Genomic DNA, 17,726 nt, shown 5'->3' on the forward strand with positions numbered 1-17,726 from the left:
AAGCGGCTCCAGGCCACAGCCCAATGCCATCCTGCACCCCAACCCCCTGCCCTGAGCCCCCTGCCTGCACCCCAACCCTCTGCCACACCTCGCACTCCCTCCTGCACCCCACACCCCAACCCCTTGCCCTGAACCTCCTGCCTGCACCCCAACCCCCTGTGGCACCCCAATGCTCTGCCACACCTCGCACTCCCACCTGCACCCCACACCCCAACCCCCTGCCCTGAGCCCCCTGCCTGCACCCCAACCCCCTTCTGCACCCCAACTCCCTGCCCTCAGCCTCCAGCCACATCCCACACCCTTTCTGCACCCTAACCCCCTACCCTGAGCCCCCTGTTTGAACCCCTCACCCCTACTGCACCCCACACCCCAACCCCCTGCCCAGAGCCCCCTACTGCACCCTGCACCCCCTGCCTCACCCCTCCAACTCCCTGCCCTGAGCCCCCTGCACCTCAACTCCCGCCCTGAGCCCCTGCCACACCCCTCGGGCAGCGAGGTGGGAGGGATGTCAGTGATGCGGCCCTCGGGCCAATGAACTAGTCCTCATGGTCATTGGAGTTTGAGACCCCTGGTCTAGGCTCACAGGCCCAGCAGCTAAAGCCAGGCCCCACTGAGAGCAGGGGGAGATTAGCCTGGAGTGTCAGGAGTGGAGGCTTGGCCCATGGGGACCCAGGCACTGCCACTGCTGCTACCTTCATGGTGAATCCTCCAACGCCTCGCCAAAGGGCTCTTCCACATTCTGCAAACTGGCCTCACGGGCTGACTGTCTAGGAGAACAGAAACCCTTTGTTAGAGCCAGAGAGTCTCTTGCCACGGCTCCCTGAGGGTCACAGTCAAACACCTGCAAGTCTCTAGGAGGCTCTCAAGGAGTTCCCTGCTCAGGCACTTGGCACCCACTAGCCATGGTCTCGGACAGCGGCATTGCCAAGGGAGCTCAGCAGATGGTCCCTTCTATGGCTTCCTGAGTGGGAGGGAGGTTGGTCTCGTCATTTAAGGCCTAGTGTCAGAGTCAGGGCTCCTGGGTTCTCTGACTTTGGAAATGGATGGAGTCTAGTGGTTGGAGCTGGACTGGTATCAGTCCGACACTTCCCTCCTGCCTCTGTCAGGGACGTCGTGTGTGACCTTGCAGCCAGTTGCTTTCTATCCCTATGCCCCAGCGAACAGGGATAATACTGACCCCCCTCAGAGGGGCTGGCAGGGGTCACCAGCATCATGACTCAAGTTGGAACGAGTTGTGCTCTTGGTTATGAAGGGCCCAGATTCAGTCCCCATGGATGCCCAGGGTGTTTGTATTGTGGCCATGGTTTCACTAACCTAGCATTACAGGCTGTTTAGCCCGGTCCTGGCCAGGCGTGGTGCATCTGCTCCTGGCCCTCTCATCAGACACAAGAAGATGGCCCACCAAGGACAATCCATCAGCTCCCATCTGGTGTTCAGCTCCAGGATGGATTGGGAGCCCTAGTCAGGCCATAGAAAGACAGGGGGGTGTTCTTTGGTGGAAACTGCTGGAGCTTCAGCCTCTGCTCCCACCTCCACCCCCACGCTAAGGGCTTCAAAAGTGGTGCCTGACCCCAGGTCAACAAAGTAGCCGAACTGAGGCCAGGGTGGGACTGATCCTAAGAAAAGAGCAGATTTCTCCTCGGCTCTAGGGAGATTCCCCTAGGAAAAGCAGCTGGGGCGATACAAGCACTACCCCTCAGCCCTTGAATAGCGGGCAACTGGGACTTTGGGAGCCAAGGGACTTGTGTATCTTGCTGGAGATCAGAAAGGGGCATTGGAGAAGTTGTACCAAAGTCCATGTCACGGCTGGGTCAAGGGCAGCCAGACCTACTGGTCAGAGCCAGAGTCCACACTTACATGACAGGAGTGGAGAGTCAGCCGGGTCAGGATACTGGAAGATGAGCAGCAAAAGACAAACTTGTGATCACCACCACAACTCAGATGCCAGGAAATCAAGCCAGGGGAGCGGCAGCAGAACCAGGCAGCGCACGGTCCAGAACCGGGAGCAGGCCTGGTGTTCAGTCAGCTTCGTGTTCCTGCTGCTATCTTACACAGGGCCAGGGAGCTTTCCTGGGACTCCTCCAATAGGACCTCAGGAGTGGAGCCTCAAACTGGGGCTGAACTTCATGGGTCCGAGGTAAGCAATTTTCAGCAGGCTTCCAGATGGAGGGTTGGAGTGTGGCTGCTCCCATGAACCCTGCAGACCCGGGTTGGAGACCCCTGGGTGGTGACAGTGAGTGATCTCTCCCCGCTCAAACCTCCTGCAGCAGGAAACCGTCTCCAGGATCCTGGACACCGCCTCTGAGAATAAAATGAGGATATCAGGATGAGAAATAGGGCTCTGTACCAGGGCTGGGATCCAGGGACAGGGAAAGCTCCCAGGCAGGCTATGCATTGGGGATGCCATTTCTCCCCCAAGAGACCCACCGCCCCAAGGAGTAAATGGCTCTTACCTCCATGAGGGACTGGGGTCTTCCATCTAAGCCTCTTTGAGAGCCGGCATTGCTGGGACGAGGTGACCTGTCTCCACTGCTCCCTGACGTGGCTCAGCTACAGGAAGTGCCCGTCTGGAAGGCTGTGCCAGATCCCAGGGCCTGGAAGACAGCTGGAAGGAGGCTCCTATTCCTGTCACGCCCAGAGCCCCCATAGAAGGGCCAAGGGGAGAATAAAGGGCAGGAGGTGAAACCAGCCCTGAGCCTCTGTCCCACCCCCACCTCCTCAAAAGTGGAGCTTTCCGAGCTCCAGTGGGGCTGTGTCCCTGACACAAGGGCTTTTCTTCACCACATGGGGCAGGGAGAGCTCTGCCTGGGCGCAGATGGAATGAGGAGGGGTAGACCAAGGAAAGAGGGAAGGGGAGTGGGTGCAAGGGAAAGAGGTCCTGCCCCATATGAAGGAATTTGGGGGGCAGAGGGAAGAACCCTGCTCCACAGAAAGGGGAGAAAGTTTCTGTCAGTGCTGGGGGGCTCCATTTCCCCTTCCACTAGCTCCCCTTCTCGCTCTCCCACTCAGAGGGAAGCCACTCCAGCTGGCCCAGTCTGGTCCTCACCAGAGTCTGCAGGGTAGCAGTGGGCCCACAATAGGGCTGGGCGGTTTTGACAGGGTTGGGACTCACCAGCATGGCGCCTCCTGCTGGTCGCTCTGGGAATTAGCTCAGTTGATGGGGAACGCCCTCTGCTGGCAGCATCCCATCCATCTCTTGTCCTCCATTGGCATCTGGAGCCGCGTTGCTCACCGCTTGACACTGCCCTTCAGGCCACTGCCCCTCCAGCAGTGCCCACTAGTCCATCCTCACCCCATTCCAGGGGCGGGGGTTAGCAACAGTCCTTGCACCTGCCTCGGTGGCCAACCGCAACCCCCAAAGTCTAGCCCCTTGTCTCAAGGGCCGGTTACAATTTGTCTCAGCCACCGGATGGCCAGATGCAGTACTGCCCAGCCCTAGATGCTGGTCTCCTGTTCTGGAGACAGACCTTCCCCCATGAAATTCTGGGACAGACTACCTGCTGCTCTCCTGGGCAGCCATTATATAGGGCCTAGCCTAGCCCTGATTGGCTGGCTCTAATCTCGGCCCTGATTGGCTCTCAGTAGGCCCTTCCCTGATTGGCTGACGGCTTGCACAGCCATTCTGGCCTACTCTAGTTCCCTCTCACATGGGAGTGGGGCAGCCGTCCCACCACAAACCCTCCCCCTTAAAAAATGCTCACGGGGGAGGGGAGGAAAGGGGTCCCTCTCGCCCCAGCTTCCTTCGTAGTGGGGCCTGCAGGGCATCCCTTTCCTCTCGCAGGCCCTCCAAAGTCTGGAGCCAGCTGCTTCCTACCTGTAGGGTCTGGGTTCCCACTGTTGAACGCCCTGGTCCTACGTGGGTTCCTACTTCTCTTTGGGTTCCCACATGGGCCCTCGTGGCTCCTATGTGGGTTCCCTCATTTTGGTGGGGCCTCTCTGCCCCAGCCCCTTTCTCTCTAGGGGCCTCCATCTTCACCACCTCTTCTCTGTGGCTGGTCTCTGACCGAGCCCTTGTCTCAGACACTCCCCCTTTCTGCCTCAGGGGGCAGTGCCTCTTTAAACGTCCCCGTTGGTGGCAATGGAAGCACTTTCTGGGTCTTCCCCCTGGCACATCCCTACTCCTGCTTGTTGAGGCCCTAGCCCTTTCTTCTGGGCTGGCCCGGGCCTAGGGAGTCCTGTAGGGGCACTCTTTCTTCAGGTGCCCTGGCTCCCCACAGACCCAAGAAGCTGGGGGCCCCCTGTTACTCTCACAGGGGGTGCCTTTTCTGGGTGGGGCCTCTCTGCTCCCTCCCAGGAGAGACACTCCCTCCTTTAGTGTCCCTGTCACCAACAGGCGAAGCAGTTCAGCATTCCTGGCCTCTCGTCCTCGGTGCCAGATCTCTTGTTTGGTCTGGGTGCCGACCTCCACAGCAGCCAGAACAACTCCCTCTGCTGTTCGGCAAGCCGAGCCACCCAGGCCCTCCAATAGAAGTCTCTTTTCTCCACCATTTTGGTCTCTCCATGTGGCACAATCTGCCTAGTCCGCTTGACGGTGTCCTTCTTCAGGCCACTTCCCTCCAGCAGTGCCCCCTAATCCATCCTCATCTCCTTCCGGCGGGGCGGGGGAAGCAGGTTAGCAACAGTCCTTGCAACTGCCTCAGTGGCCAACCAAAACCCCCAAAGTCTAGCCCCTTGTCTCAAGGACCGGTTGCAGTTTGACTCAGCCATCGCATGGACAGCTGCAGTACAAGAGGGAACTGGGGGACCCAGGCCCACCAACTATCCTGGGTCCAAACCCAGGGATCCTCTAGTGGCAGTCTCCCTGCTCTCCCCTTGTCCAACTGTCCCTGGGCCACTTCTCCTCTGGGCCCTTTCTATCAGGGCCTGCAGTCTGGCAGGTCTTGGGCCGGAGCTGTAGTATGCTCCCTTGAGCCTGCCCAGCACTGCTCTTTCAGAGATGCTGGTCTCCTGCTCTGAGGACAAACCTTCTCCCATGAAGGTCTGGGGGATACTGCCTGCTGCTTGCCTGCGCAGCCTTTATATAGGGCCTAGCTTAGTCCTGATTGGCTGGCTCTAATCTCGGCCCTGATTGGCTCTCAGTTGGCCCTTCTCTGATTGGCTACCAGCCTCTGCAGCCGCTCTGGCCTACTCTAGTGCCCTCTTGCATGGGGGTGGAGCAGCTGCCCCACCTCAGCGATCAGCTGTCGCAACCAGGCTGTGGCCTGGGCTGCGGGGCTGGCTCCAGGCACCAGCGGAGGAAGCACATGCCTGGGGCGGCATTCCGTCCATTCTTGGGGCAGCACAGGCCGGGCAACTTTTTTTTTTTTTTTGCACTTCAGCTGTTCGGGTGGCGGCAGTCCGAGCGTTGTTGTTGGTTTTTTTTCTGCTTCGGCAGTTCGGGTGGCAGCAGTCCAAGTGGTTGGGGGGTTTTTTGGTTTTCTTTTTGCTCGCTTAGGCAGTCCGAGCGTTGTTGTATTTTTTTTTTTTTTGCTTGGGGCAGCAAAAATGGTAGAGCCGGCGCTGCTGGGCTGAGGTCGCTCAAGTGGTCAGCCCCTCAACACACTGTATCGGGGGTGGCTCAGGCCTGGGCGGGGCCCAAGCACCCCACAAACAACCAGACTTCAAGGGAGGGCCCTGGCCTGGGTGGAACCCTGGCAGCCAGCAAACAGACAGACTTGACAGGGCTGGCTCTAGCCTGGGCGGGGCCCCGGTGGCCAGCCAACAAACAGTTCCTGTCCTGGGCTAGAGCCTCCTTGCACCGTGTAGGGGGTCAGCCACCCGGGGTGGGGTGGCAGGGGGACGCGGTCCCACCCTCCTCCCCCGCGTCCCAGCCCAAGGCGCTGGCAGGGGCAGGATTGGTTGCCCCTGCGTCGGCGGGGATCCAGCCGCAACACGCCGACTGAGCCGCGCCGGGCTCTGCAGCCAGCAGCTCCCGGGCTGCCCCTTGGCTACTTCCTGCCTCCCCGGGGTTTGGTACCTGCGGCCTCCAGGCCTCTTCCGGCTCCTTGGGGTAAACCGCAGCGGGTACTCCGGGCCAGTCCTCGTCCATGTCTGGGGTTAGGGTTAGGGGCCTCTGGAGAACAGGCCAAGTGTCCTCCTCTGTTGCAGGCTGTCCCCCAACTGTGGTGAAGGGCCGGCCTTTTATATTTCCGACCCCACGCCCCGGTCCTTATGGCGAGGAGGGCGGGGTGATATAGGCTCCGCCCTCCAAGGGGTGTGTAGGGGGGCCCTCGCTCTCCCCCTCGGAGGGAGGCCGCTCGGTTGCAACAGAGTCTACCAGAGGCCCCGGTGGCCAGCCAACAGGCGATGGGGGTGGGGCGATATAGGCTCTGCCATCCAAGGGGCGTGTAGAGGGGCCCTCGCTCTCCTGCTCGGAGGGAGGCCGCTCAGTTGAAACAGAGTCTACCAGAGGCCCCGGTGGCCAGCCAACAGGCAAGGGGGGTGGGGCGATATAGGCTCTGCCCTCCAAGGGGTGTGTAGAGGGGCCCTCGCTCTCCTGCTCGGAGGGAGGCCCCTCAGTCTCACTACACTCCCCGTTTAGAGGGAGCGGGAGTTCCTGGTGGCCTTGGAGGCAGAATTCCTGCAGCGCCTCCGGCACTTGGCGCAAGTGCCGGATGATGTGAAGTTCGTTCATTATTTTGGCCGTGACGACCTCGTGCTGCAAGGGAACGAGGACCTGTCAGAGACTCAGACGCCCCCGTGGAATCAGGGGGAATTAAGGGCCCCTGGGACCAGCAGCAATTCCACCCAGCACCCGCGCACCTCTGAGGGATGAAGTCCCCCTCCTGACCCCCAGAATGGAGTCTTGTTTTCCTTTCAAGGGACCTCCAGTGCCAACAACCTCCTTGTAGGAGGAGCTCCTACCACCTCCCACCCAGTGCCCCTGACAGCTGTTCCACCTCCAATCCACAGCTCAAGTTCTCTGACCCCTCTCCTCCACCCCCACCCAGGTTGGGCAGGGAGGGGGCTCTAGCGGGGCGGGGGGAGGGATTCTGGCAGCAGTGAAGTGGGATGTGGGGAGCTTGAGACCTTTCCCCCAGTTATCCCAGCCACTGAGGCTGAAGCCGTAGGATGGCAGCCCTGGTGAATGGGGCAGATCAGCAGCCCCTGCTGAGTGAATCCTCCCGTTCTCTCTAGAGCGAGTCCAGCCCTGCCGGCAGCAGGACGAGCTTCCCCCGCCCATGTGCCTCAGAACTGCCCGGTCAGTCGCCATCACCCCTCAGTCCTTGGCCTCCCAGGCTGCCAGTGACGGGAACAACTCTGGGTGGTGGCGCGGGTGACAGGAGAGGCTCGCAGAGGGCACGTAGAGGACTCTGCTGCCCTTCCCAAGAACAGAAGTCCGTGCTGAGGCAATGCTTGTCATTCATTAGCCTTGCTAACGAGCTGGGCTGGAACTGCTCCGGGGACAACCTCCTCCCTCCTGCTCATGGAGGTGAATTCATCTCCCTTCCCAGGAGCACCTGCTCTCACTCTCATTCCCCACCGGTCGCCTTGCTGCCAGGCTGGCGAATGGCCAGAGGATGGGAATGAGGCCTGGGCCCCGCCCCAATCTCCTGAGTCTAATGCAGCTGCTCACCTTGCTCCCCATCAGCTGCTCGGTTTGCCCCAGGAGGGAGTAAGTGAGGAGCAGCCCAGCCTGGCTGACACGCAGCAGGGGGTCGTGCATGGCCAGCACTGCTGTCTGCAGGAAGAATCTTCTCTGCCCCTCTGAGAAGAATTTGCCAAAAACCTGAAACCAACCAGATGTGAGGCTTCAGCAGATTGCCCCCAACCAGGCTCCAAATCCTGGCCTAGAACGGCAACTCCGTCGCGTGGCTCCAGGAGGCAGCCACCTGCCTGCAGAGCTGTGCCATGGTGGCTGCACGGTGGGCAGAGCCCAACAGAACTGCGGGGGTGGTGGAGAACACAGAAAGAGAGAGAGAGAGACTGATCCGCCAGCCGAGGTCACTCGGAGAGAAATTGGCTGGGGTCCCAGTCTGACTCGTCTAGCCGGGTTCCTTACCCCTCTGGCGCAGCAGGAGCTGGTAGAGCCGGTAAACCCCCTCCCTGGCCTGCCGGCTGATGTCCTCGTCTGGGTCACTGATGGACAGAGCCAGCTGGGCCACGTGGTGGCCCATCCTGGGGAATTCGGCTGAGTTCTAATGGAAGGGAGAGGGAGAGGGGACTCCATCAGCATTTTCCTGTCAGCTCCCAGTCCCTGCCTGGGCCAGGACTCTCCTTCCCCTCAGCCCCTCTGCAGGAGATGCTAGAGGATAGGAGCTAGAGCTGAATCCTTAGTTATCTCTGCCCGCAAGGGAGCCCGGAGGATAGAGATGTGGGCAGGGCCCTCCAGGAGGATTTGCTTCCCCAGTTGCTCCAGGATGACAAGAAGGCAAGAACCTGGAGCCTGCTCCCCTTACAAGCGAGAGTCACCACTTAACCAGGACAAGAAGAACTTGACTCAAGCCAGGCTCATTCTCTGCTCTGACTCTGCCTCCCCAAGAGGATCACTCCTAGCCCACAGCCCCTGCAGCAGCAGATCCTCCAGCCCGTTGGAACCGGCCCCCCTACGCCTGGAGTCAGGAAGCTGGGCTCAGAGGCCACTTACGTCAAAGTCAGGGAGGGAGATGACGGACGTGAGCAGGGCCGCGCTGCTCCTGATGGCCCTGGCTCTCTCTCGTGGCACCCTGGACACGGTCCAGTAGTTAATGTGCTGTGGGGAAAGGAGGCAGCTCAGGATTGATGAGGGGGTGCATGTGTAGTGCTAATGCCCCCCCCCCCATCCCAAGGGGGCTGAGACATTGCATGCGGTGGGGGTGGAATATCTGATTCATTGACCGCAGAGTTTTAGAAGGGGACTCTTGCCCCCAGGACGATGCTTGTATCCTGTAGGTCACAACTTGTCATTGTCTCTCTAGATTGGGACAATGCTCGGTGTCAGGGCTGGTCCCATCCTCCCTGAACTGCTGATTCCTGAACAGCTCCCCAGGAAGGAGACAGACCCCTCCCCCCTCCCTGGCTCTCAAGTCCTTGGCTGGGTGAAGGGATTGAGTGTGAGCACAATCCCCCCAGGAATCTCGGGGCCCGTCAGAGACAAGGGCTGATTCTCTGGGGCCCTCCTGTTTCTCTAGGAATGAGGCTGTGGCTCTTCTCTGAGGACCATCTTCTGGATCTCCCAGGAGGGGTTCAAACTCTCACTCCCCAAGCCAGCCGGGGGCCCTGTGGTTAGTGCTCGACACAACCAGGCAGAGCTCTGGCTTTAAGTCCCAGCTCCTTCCTCTGTCCTTCAAGGAGGAAGGGCCTGACCCTGCATTGCACTGACTGCCCTGACCAAGGACGGCCACTTGGGGCCCAGCTAGGAGGACAGACTGGAAAATGGATCTAAGAGTTAAGGTAAAATTGCCCCCACCCCCTCATCGGGCTCACCTCCAAGATGTAGTGGAGCTTGTCCGTGTCTGGGGTCTTTTCCAGCAGGTTCCCCAGCATGGCGTCCAGGAGGTCTGGTATGACCCTATGCAGATCCTGCAAAGCAAGGGAGAGCCATGGGTCAGAGTTAGGGAAACTGGGGCTACACCTGCCACAGGATGGGAAGAGGAGTCCCTGGGAAGCACTGGTGAGACCCCCAAACACATATCCTGGCCTCTCTCATTCACATCCCACTGCAGGCAATTAGCAAGGATTCGGGCAGGATAACAGCTGGCTGATCTACCTGGACTTGATTGGTGTCCGTCTGGGTGCCCAGGGTGAAGACAGCGTGCAGCGTGGCTCGGAGGAGGTGGGTCTCCAGCTCTGGCTCCAGGGCGGGTGTCATGGTGCTGGAGAGAGAGAGGAGCCGGTATTAGACTGTGCAGTGTGGGGGTGGGACTGGCACCAACACGGACGTGAAACTGCAGGGAAATAGGCAGAGGCTGGCGAGAATGGAAACTGAGGCACCGAGCCAGGAAATGATAAGGCCGAGGTTTCCCAGACCGACAGTGGCAGGGCAGGAATGGCGCCTGTTCCCTGGACCCTGCTGCCCCTCCTGTATCTGATCCTGGGAGTCAGCCTCTCCCCAAAGCCATTGCAATGTGACTGGAGTGAAAAGAACAGAGCAGCCAGGAGAGGGAGTGACCCTTCCTGCCACCTCTGCCAGAGGAGCCACCCTTGGGAGGTGACCTGGGAGTGGGAGGGGCAGTGACTCCCAGCCATGGGCCTGAGCAGCACCGGGGTTAGGGGAACCGGGCGGGAGGGTCTCAGTACCTGAGGTTGGCCACAGCAACGAGGGAGTTGGCCAGGACGGCGTCGGGTGGGGAGTTAGGAGGAAGCTCCTCAATGAGCTCCTGTGAGACGCAAAGGAGACAACGGAGCATGTGAGATTCGGGCCTCACTGACACTCCCCAAGGAGGAGATTACACACAGCCAGCAGGATCCCCCCAGCTGCCTCCCGCTCCTCCGATTCCTGCCCACTAGTTCTCCCGTCTCCTCTCCCCAATCTTCAGCCCCAGCAATCCCTGCCCTCAGCTGCCCTCCAGCACCAGCCAGCCCCCAACCCTCGGCCCGGGGAGACCCCTGCCCCTCCCATGTCTCTGTCCACCCTCCAGCTGCCGGGCGCCGTGTCTCACTCACCACAATCCTCTCCACCACAGCCGCCTTCGAGCAGTGTGGCTCCAATGTGTCCTCCCCTCTCTGCTGGGCAGCGAGGCACGCGGGGTAGATGGCATGCAGGAACTCGAGCTGCTGCGCCTCGTCCTGTGCCCACCAGGAGTGGGGTTAGGGGAGAGAGAGCCAGTTAGCCAGGGACCTCCCTGCCCCAGCCACACCAGCTGCAGGACTTAGGCCTGAATGGGGGATAGTGGGGACCTGCCTATTGTTCAAATCACCCACGACTCCTCCACAATCAGGGTCAGGAACTGGGACAGTGCCTGTGGGGGGAGGAGACCCCGGCTGGTGTGTGACAAACACCCCCATCTTGGGGGTCCCAGATCATGAAGGAGAAAGGTCCCCATTAGGGCCAAGACCTTCTGCAGGGGGTCAGGATGCTGGGAAGGAGCAGGACAATCTCAGTTCCAGCACAGCTGGGGAACCTTTGTACCTTTTCTCGGGCATGGAGCTGCTCTCGGATGTTCATGAGAGCAGCCTCCTCTGTTACCAAATCCACCCGTTCTTCTTTCTCCTCGTCGTCCTCGGAGTCCCTGGCGGATGCTGCACCAGGGAGAGAAGGGGACAAGGTGACTCCTGCTGCCACTCGGGGGAAGGACAGGGGCATGGTGGGACAATGTGTCCCCTTCCCACCTCTGGGACATAGGGCAGATTGGGCCCCACACTCCCCCCTCTCAGTGATGGCATCAGCCCCCAACTCCTTCAGGAGCCCATAGCAAAGAGACCCTCCCCACTGTCCTGGACTCCCTTGGAGGTGCCTCTCCCCACCCCCGCCCAATGGAGCACCAAGGACCAAAGTGGCAGCATCTAGTGTCAGTGGGGTTCACATGGCTCAGGCCAGACACCTGGGCTGGAGACCTGCCCCCATAGCACTGCTCGAGGGCCTGGGCCCTGGATGTTCACAGCCCCCTTTTCACCCCTCCCTGAGCCAAGCCTGGCTCCTCACCTGGAACAAAGCAGACGCGTCCGTCGGCCAGACTGCTGTCCGAGTCGCAGGCGCTGCTGCTGTCGGATGGGGAGCGGCCCGAGCTGCTGGGGCTGGCAGAGGGATCCTCCACTTCCTGCCCTGGGGAGGCTGGAAGGTCCTCACTGACCGAACAGGGTGATGCCCCCTGTTGGAAGTTGGGGCTGGGCGCCTGGGGCCGCTGCTGCCCACACAACAACAAGCCCCAGAGCCACCCTGCCCGGTTCCGCCCCTGGGCTGGGTCCTGCCTGCCCAGCCGCAGCCTGGCCCAGCTCCATTTTGGCCTGGGAGGTGATGCTCCCACCTCGGCGCCTGTGCCGGGAGTGGGTTTCCTCCGCCAGAAGGCTGGGCGCTTCCACCTCCTGGCACGGCCGGGATCTGCTTCCCCTCCAGTGGGGACTGAGGGGCCGCTTTGCTCCTGGGGAAGATGGTGGATGCTTCCCTCAGGCTCTGGGGCCACCTGCACAGCCTTCTTCCTGAACCTCCTCAGGAGCCTGGCCATCCTGGAACCGAGCGGGGAGCGGGCGTGAGTCTGGGGTCAAGGCAGCCGCTCACTAACCAGCCTGTTTGGTCCCTCCCCATCCCTGCCCCAGCCAGAGCAGCTCCTGCTCCCCCCATGGGGGTGCAGGGAGGGCAAGCTACACACACTGACAAGAGTTCATTGCATGATCTGCTCCCCCTCAACGCTCCCCCTCGTCATCCCTGGGGCTGCAAGAACCAGGGAATCTCGTCCTTTTCGAACACTGGGGTCAGTCACAAAGAAACTGATCACTTTGGACAAGCAGCTCTCTCCTGCGACCCCAGACCACACTCACAGCCGGAGCGCAGCAGCCCTGCAGCTCCACGACCCCGGCCGGACCGTCGGCCGGACCGTGGCAAGCCCCAAGGCCCTGCATTCCTGGCCAGAGCGCCATCCGGAGCATGTCAGCCCCGCGGGGCCACCTCCCCCAGCCGGCAATCCGAAGTGCCGCCCCAGGAATCGAGCCCCGCACTTGCTAAAGCCGGCCCTGAACCCAGGAGTCCGGACTTCTCCTGGGAAACCATTCCCCACTTCAAAGTCCCTAGGAATAGCAAGGCCAGGGCCCCCTCGGTTCCCATTGATTTCCATGCTTAGCAGCTCACCAGGTCTGGCCCAGCTCACAGACTCTCAGCCTGGGGAACAGTCTCCCACAAGGGAAGGGCTGGGAGCCCCATTGCTGGGACCTTGCCAAACACACTGGAGACGGCTCTGGAGAAGCCCCTTCCCGGTCTGAGAGCGAGGCGGTCCTGGGGGCTGTTTGCAAATCCAATCTCCTTTGGGAGAGATTCTCTCCCCGTCTTTCTGCCTCTCCCCAGACAGACAGGGGACGCCACCGAGGAACCCTAATGCCACTCACTTGCTCTGGTGATGGAGCGATGGATGGAGGATGTTCAGGGTCGTCCCTCGCCCTTCTCCTCACTCTCCAAGCCCAAGGCAGGCTGGAGAGGGTGGTGGTGAGCTGAGGAGTTACCCTGCCCAGGAAGCAGGCAGGGTGATGGCACTGGGCGATCGGCTGGCTGTGAAAACAAGAGTCTGTCTTAGTGCCAAGGGACAGAGAAACTCGGCCAGCAGCAGGGGGTGCAGAACACTGCCCTCGTGCAGGGGTGACAGCGCCTCCGGGATCCCAACATCCCAGCACTTTACACACCTTCCTGGAGCCTCCCAACCCCCTGGGCTGTTGGGACTGTGACCCCCCTGGGCTGTTGGGACTGCGACCCCAACCCCACTGATGAGAACCAGGCCTGGGAGGGGAAGCTACTGGCTCAGGGTCACACCAAGTGTCAGAAGTATGGTGGGACCCAGCAGCCCTTCTTTCCAGGCCCCTTCACTAAGCACTGCTGCACGCTCCCTCCCACAGCTGGCAATTACAACCAGGCCCCCATGTCCACTCCCCCTGCCTTTGAGAGGGAGTGTGCTCCGCTGGAGTGACTGGACCAGGGGACTGGGAGCCAGGATTCCTGAGTTCCATTGCTGGGTTTCCTGTTGGTTCCACTGATGGTTGTTTTCCTTTTCCTGTGGGACTTTGGGCAAGTTGCTCCCCCGTCTCTGGCTCTGTCCCCAGCAGTCAAACGGGGATTTCATACTTTCCCATTATTGAAAAGTGCTGGGAGAAGCCCCCAGTAAAAGCTGCTCTGACAGCGCTAAGCAGCATCTGCCCATTGAAGGTGGGAGCGCACTGCCCAGGAGTGTTTGGCTCTGGGGTTTCACTTCAGCCCAGTCTAGAGAGAGGGGCCCAGCCATGGACTTTGGCTCAAGAAGACCAAGTCTCCAATTTGTTAAGGGCGTTTTGAATTCCAATCCTGTGCTCCAAAGTGCTTGGTGTCATTTGCAAATTGTAGAAGCATGCTCTCCACTCCATTTTCCAAATCCTGAAGGAAAATATTGAATACTACCGGGCACCGGCCCCCGGACTGATCCCTGCCGGACCCACTAGGTACACCCTCTCCGTTGGACAGCCAGACATGGAGAAGGGCTCTTGGAGTCTGGGCTTTCAACCAGCTCTGCACTCACATTTCACTGATTACATCTAGACCACATTTCCCTCGTTCGCTTGTGAGAATGTCCCATGGGACTGTGTCAAAAGCCTTAGAAACACCAAGAGAGATCACATCTACTGTTTACCCACCTCCACTAGGCCTATAACCCTGCCAAAAAAGGAGCTAGGATTGGTTTGGAATGATTTGTTCTTGACAAGTCCATGCTCACTGGTAGGGTTATCATATTTTAATTTTTAAAAAGGAGGGCACTCCATGGGGCCCCGCCCCAACTCCGCCCCTTCCCCGCCCCCAGCCCCACCCCAACACTGCCCCCTCCCCTGAACGCTCCGCCCCCTGCTCCTCCCCCTCCCCTGCTTCCCGCGAATCAAATGTTCGCGGGAAGCCTGAAACAGGGAGGCTGGCCCAGGCCAAGAGGCTCTGGCCCCTGCGTCTCCCGCCTGGTTTGGGCACTGGGGCGCCAGCCCCCGGCCAAATGCCCGCGCTGGCCCCCGGCCCGCCCCCCTGCCGAGCACCGCGCCGGCCCCCCGGCCCAGTACCGCACCGGCCCCCGGCACATCCCCTGGCCCAGCACCGCGCCAGCCCCCGTCGAGCACCGCGCCGGCCCCAGCCCCCGGCCCAGAACCGCGCCGGCCCCCGCAGAGCACCGCACCGGCTCCAGCCCCCAGCCCAGCACCGCGCCGGCCCCCGCCGAGCACCGCCCCGGCCCTGGCCCCTGGTCCAGCACCGCGCCGGCCCCCGCAGAGCACCGCGCCTGCCCCAGCCCCTGGCCCAGCACCACGCCGTCCTCGGGCCCCGGCCGAGCACCGCGCCGGCCCCCGGCCGAGAACCGCGCCAGCCCCGAGCCCGGCCGGCCCCCGGCTGAGCAACACACCGGCCCCCGGCCCGGCCCCCGGCTGAGCACCGCGCCGGCCCCCGGCCAAGTGCCCGCACCGCCGGCCCAGCACAGCGCCGGCCCCTGGCCCAGCGCCCCTGGCACGGCCCCTTGGCCAGCACCGTGCCGGCCCCTGGCCTAGAACCGCGCCAGCCCCCGGCCCGGCCTCCGGCCCAGCACCGCGCCGGCCCCCGGCTGAGCACCGCGCCGGCCCCCGGCCCAGCACCGCGTCGGCCCCCGGCTGAGCACTGCGCCGGCCCCGGCCCACACCGCGCCAGCCCCCGCCGAGCACTGCGCCGGCTCCGGCCCCCGGCCCAGCACCGCACCGACCCCGGCCCCCCGCCAAGCACCGCACCGGTCCCGGGCCCCGGCCAAGCACCGCGCCTAGACAGCAAGGCGGTGGCAGAGCCAGAAAGAGAAGCCACCAGTCCTGACTCCTGTTCTAATGGACAACAAACCCTGCAGAAGCACGGCAGAGGGGAAAGTAAGCCAGTAGGAGCGGATCATTATTATCCCTACTTGAAAGAGGGAGAAGCTAAGGTTGAGAAAGGAGAATTGACTTGTCTTAGGTCACACAGACAGTCAGTGGCAGAGTTGGGAATAGGACCCAAGAGCCCTGATTTTCAAACTAACTATCGGATCTTGAATTTCCTGAAAAAAGTGCTCTCAGATGAGTTCCAGACCAACAACAGTGCACAGTAATTATTCAGCAAGTATTTTAGGAGAACTGCAATGTTAGAGAGAATCATGAGCTGCTCAGAGACAATTAATGCAGAGAAGCAGCAAAATTCATCAAACATAGAACTGCTTATGACTTATTTACTTGGTCTTAAAAGAGAACAAGGACCTGAGTCTCCTTCCTATCAATAATCCCCTGCTCAGCCAGTCAGGGTAGAGGCTGAGGATGGGAGGCTGAGGGTTCTCACCAGAGAGCCCAAAGGATGGCTCCTCCGGCCGTGCCGTTCCGCCCCCACGCCCCCAAGCGTGGGCCCCGCCCGCTGGCGCCATGGTAACCCCTGACTAAGGTGCCACTTTTGGAAAATGTGCTGAGGGGAAGTGGCTGCTTCCCCTGCACCCCCCCAGCTATGCTACTGGTGGGGATCACTGCCGGGGCACTATTTCAGCCCCACATTTTTGGGTGGACCTCCCACAGTGGGAGCTGCAGAGCACTCCCCCGCGACACACAAACACACACACCCTGGTGTTGGGAGGGGAACAGGGGAAAGGACAAAAGAAGCAAGAGAAGAAGAGAAAGGAGGGATGGATGGAGGAAAAGGTGAAACAAAAAGGACAAACCCCAATGTCCCCAGTGATTCTAAGGGATAAAATCCCAGGTGTGGAATAAAATTCTGCCTCCTCAAGCTCGTGTTTTCCATGCCTAGAATTCAACTCTCACCCGATGGATCAGACTGAACAGGTTTCAAACCTCGAGGAGGCTCTTACCTTCTGCACAGGGACGTCTGCTTTCTAGTACAATCACGAAAAGGGAAGGAGAAAACTCGACAGAGGTTCCTCCTGCCGCTCACGTACGTGAACCCGAATGTTCTCTCAGTCCTCAAAGAGAGACCTCGAGACAGAGACTTGCTGAAGCAAAGCCACAGCAGTCTCTGAGGTTTCCCGGGCCACTCGCCTCTGTCCTGCCTGGCTGATGTCAGCAACTCTCTGTGAGGTCACCACCTTTGACCAATAGTCTGAGGGCCTGCAAAAGGCCTTTGTGATGTCACTGCCACGCCCCTCCCTTGCTGTGCTAATGTCCTGCCCCTGGCCAGGCACTTGGGAGCTTTGAGCTACTCCCTGTGGATCACCCCACTCAAGGCGTGTTCATTCTAGGAAGCAAGCCAACTAGACAGTAAAACCTCAGACGCTGCTCCCAATGCTACACTCCGTTTTTCAGAAATTAGTAGACTTGATGGCCAGAAGAGACCATTAGAGCATCTAATCTGACCCCCTGCATGTCACAGGCCTCCTGTATGACACAATAGCTACTTTGGGGGCAAACACATTCCAGAAAGGCATCTAGTCTTCATTCAATGACAGCAAGAGAGGGCGAATCCACCACTTTCCTTGGTAGCTTGTTCCTGTGGTGAATCATTCTCGCTATTGAATATCTGTGCTTTATTTGTAATATGAATTTGTCTCTTTTCACCTTCCAGTCACTGGGTCTTGTTCTGCCTTTCTCTGCTCGATTAAAGAGCCCTTTAATACCCAATCTTTTCTCTCCATTAAAGCACTTCAACACTTCAATGAAGTCACCTTTCAATCTTCTTTTGATAAGCTAAAGAGGTTGAGCTCTTTCAACTGTTCACTAGAAGGCATTTTTCTCCAGCCCTCAGAACATTTGGTGGCTCTTTGCTGCCCCAGCTCCAATTTCACAACATCTTTTTCAAAGGAGGACACCAAAACTGGATGCAGTATTCCAATATCAGTCTCACTGATGCCGCGTCACCTCCTGTGACGCTATTGACATAATCTGTAACTGTATAGATCACCGTTGTGACCACTGTTATATATTTGCAGCCAATATTGTATAAAGGTTGTCGTGGAAGGGGTCTATGGAGAGGTTCTGATTGGCTGATTATAATTATGCTATCTGTATATGTGTATCAGTTTTGTAGTTGACGTTATGAATATTGGCTCTATACTATCTGTATTTCAAACTTGTGCTATGCTTCCGGGGAACACCCCAGACAAGTTGGTGTTAGTTCTGCCTAGCCTGCTTGATGGCCCACTGAGGACCATGAGCTATACAATTGATCCATTGAGAGAAGGAAGATACAC

General features: G+C 59.8%; 1 long non-coding RNA gene across 1 annotated transcript; it reads right to left on the reverse strand.

Moving 5' to 3' along the window:
• Positions 1–553: 553 nt before the first annotated feature.
• Positions 554–2,749, reverse strand: LOC135982728 (uncharacterized). The gene is made up of 3 exons (XR_010600275.1): positions 2,454–2,749; positions 1,315–2,301; positions 554–767 (listed from the first exon to the last, which is right to left on the reverse strand). It is a non-coding gene; the product is annotated as an uncharacterized LOC135982728 (long non-coding RNA).
• Between the last annotated feature and the right edge of the window lie 14,977 nt (positions 2,750–17,726).

The sequence above is a fragment of the Chrysemys picta genome, chromosome 4, assembly GCF_011386835.1.
Source record: "Chrysemys picta bellii isolate R12L10 chromosome 4, ASM1138683v2, whole genome shotgun sequence".
Lineage (NCBI taxonomy): Eukaryota > Metazoa > Chordata > Testudines > Emydidae > Chrysemys > Chrysemys picta.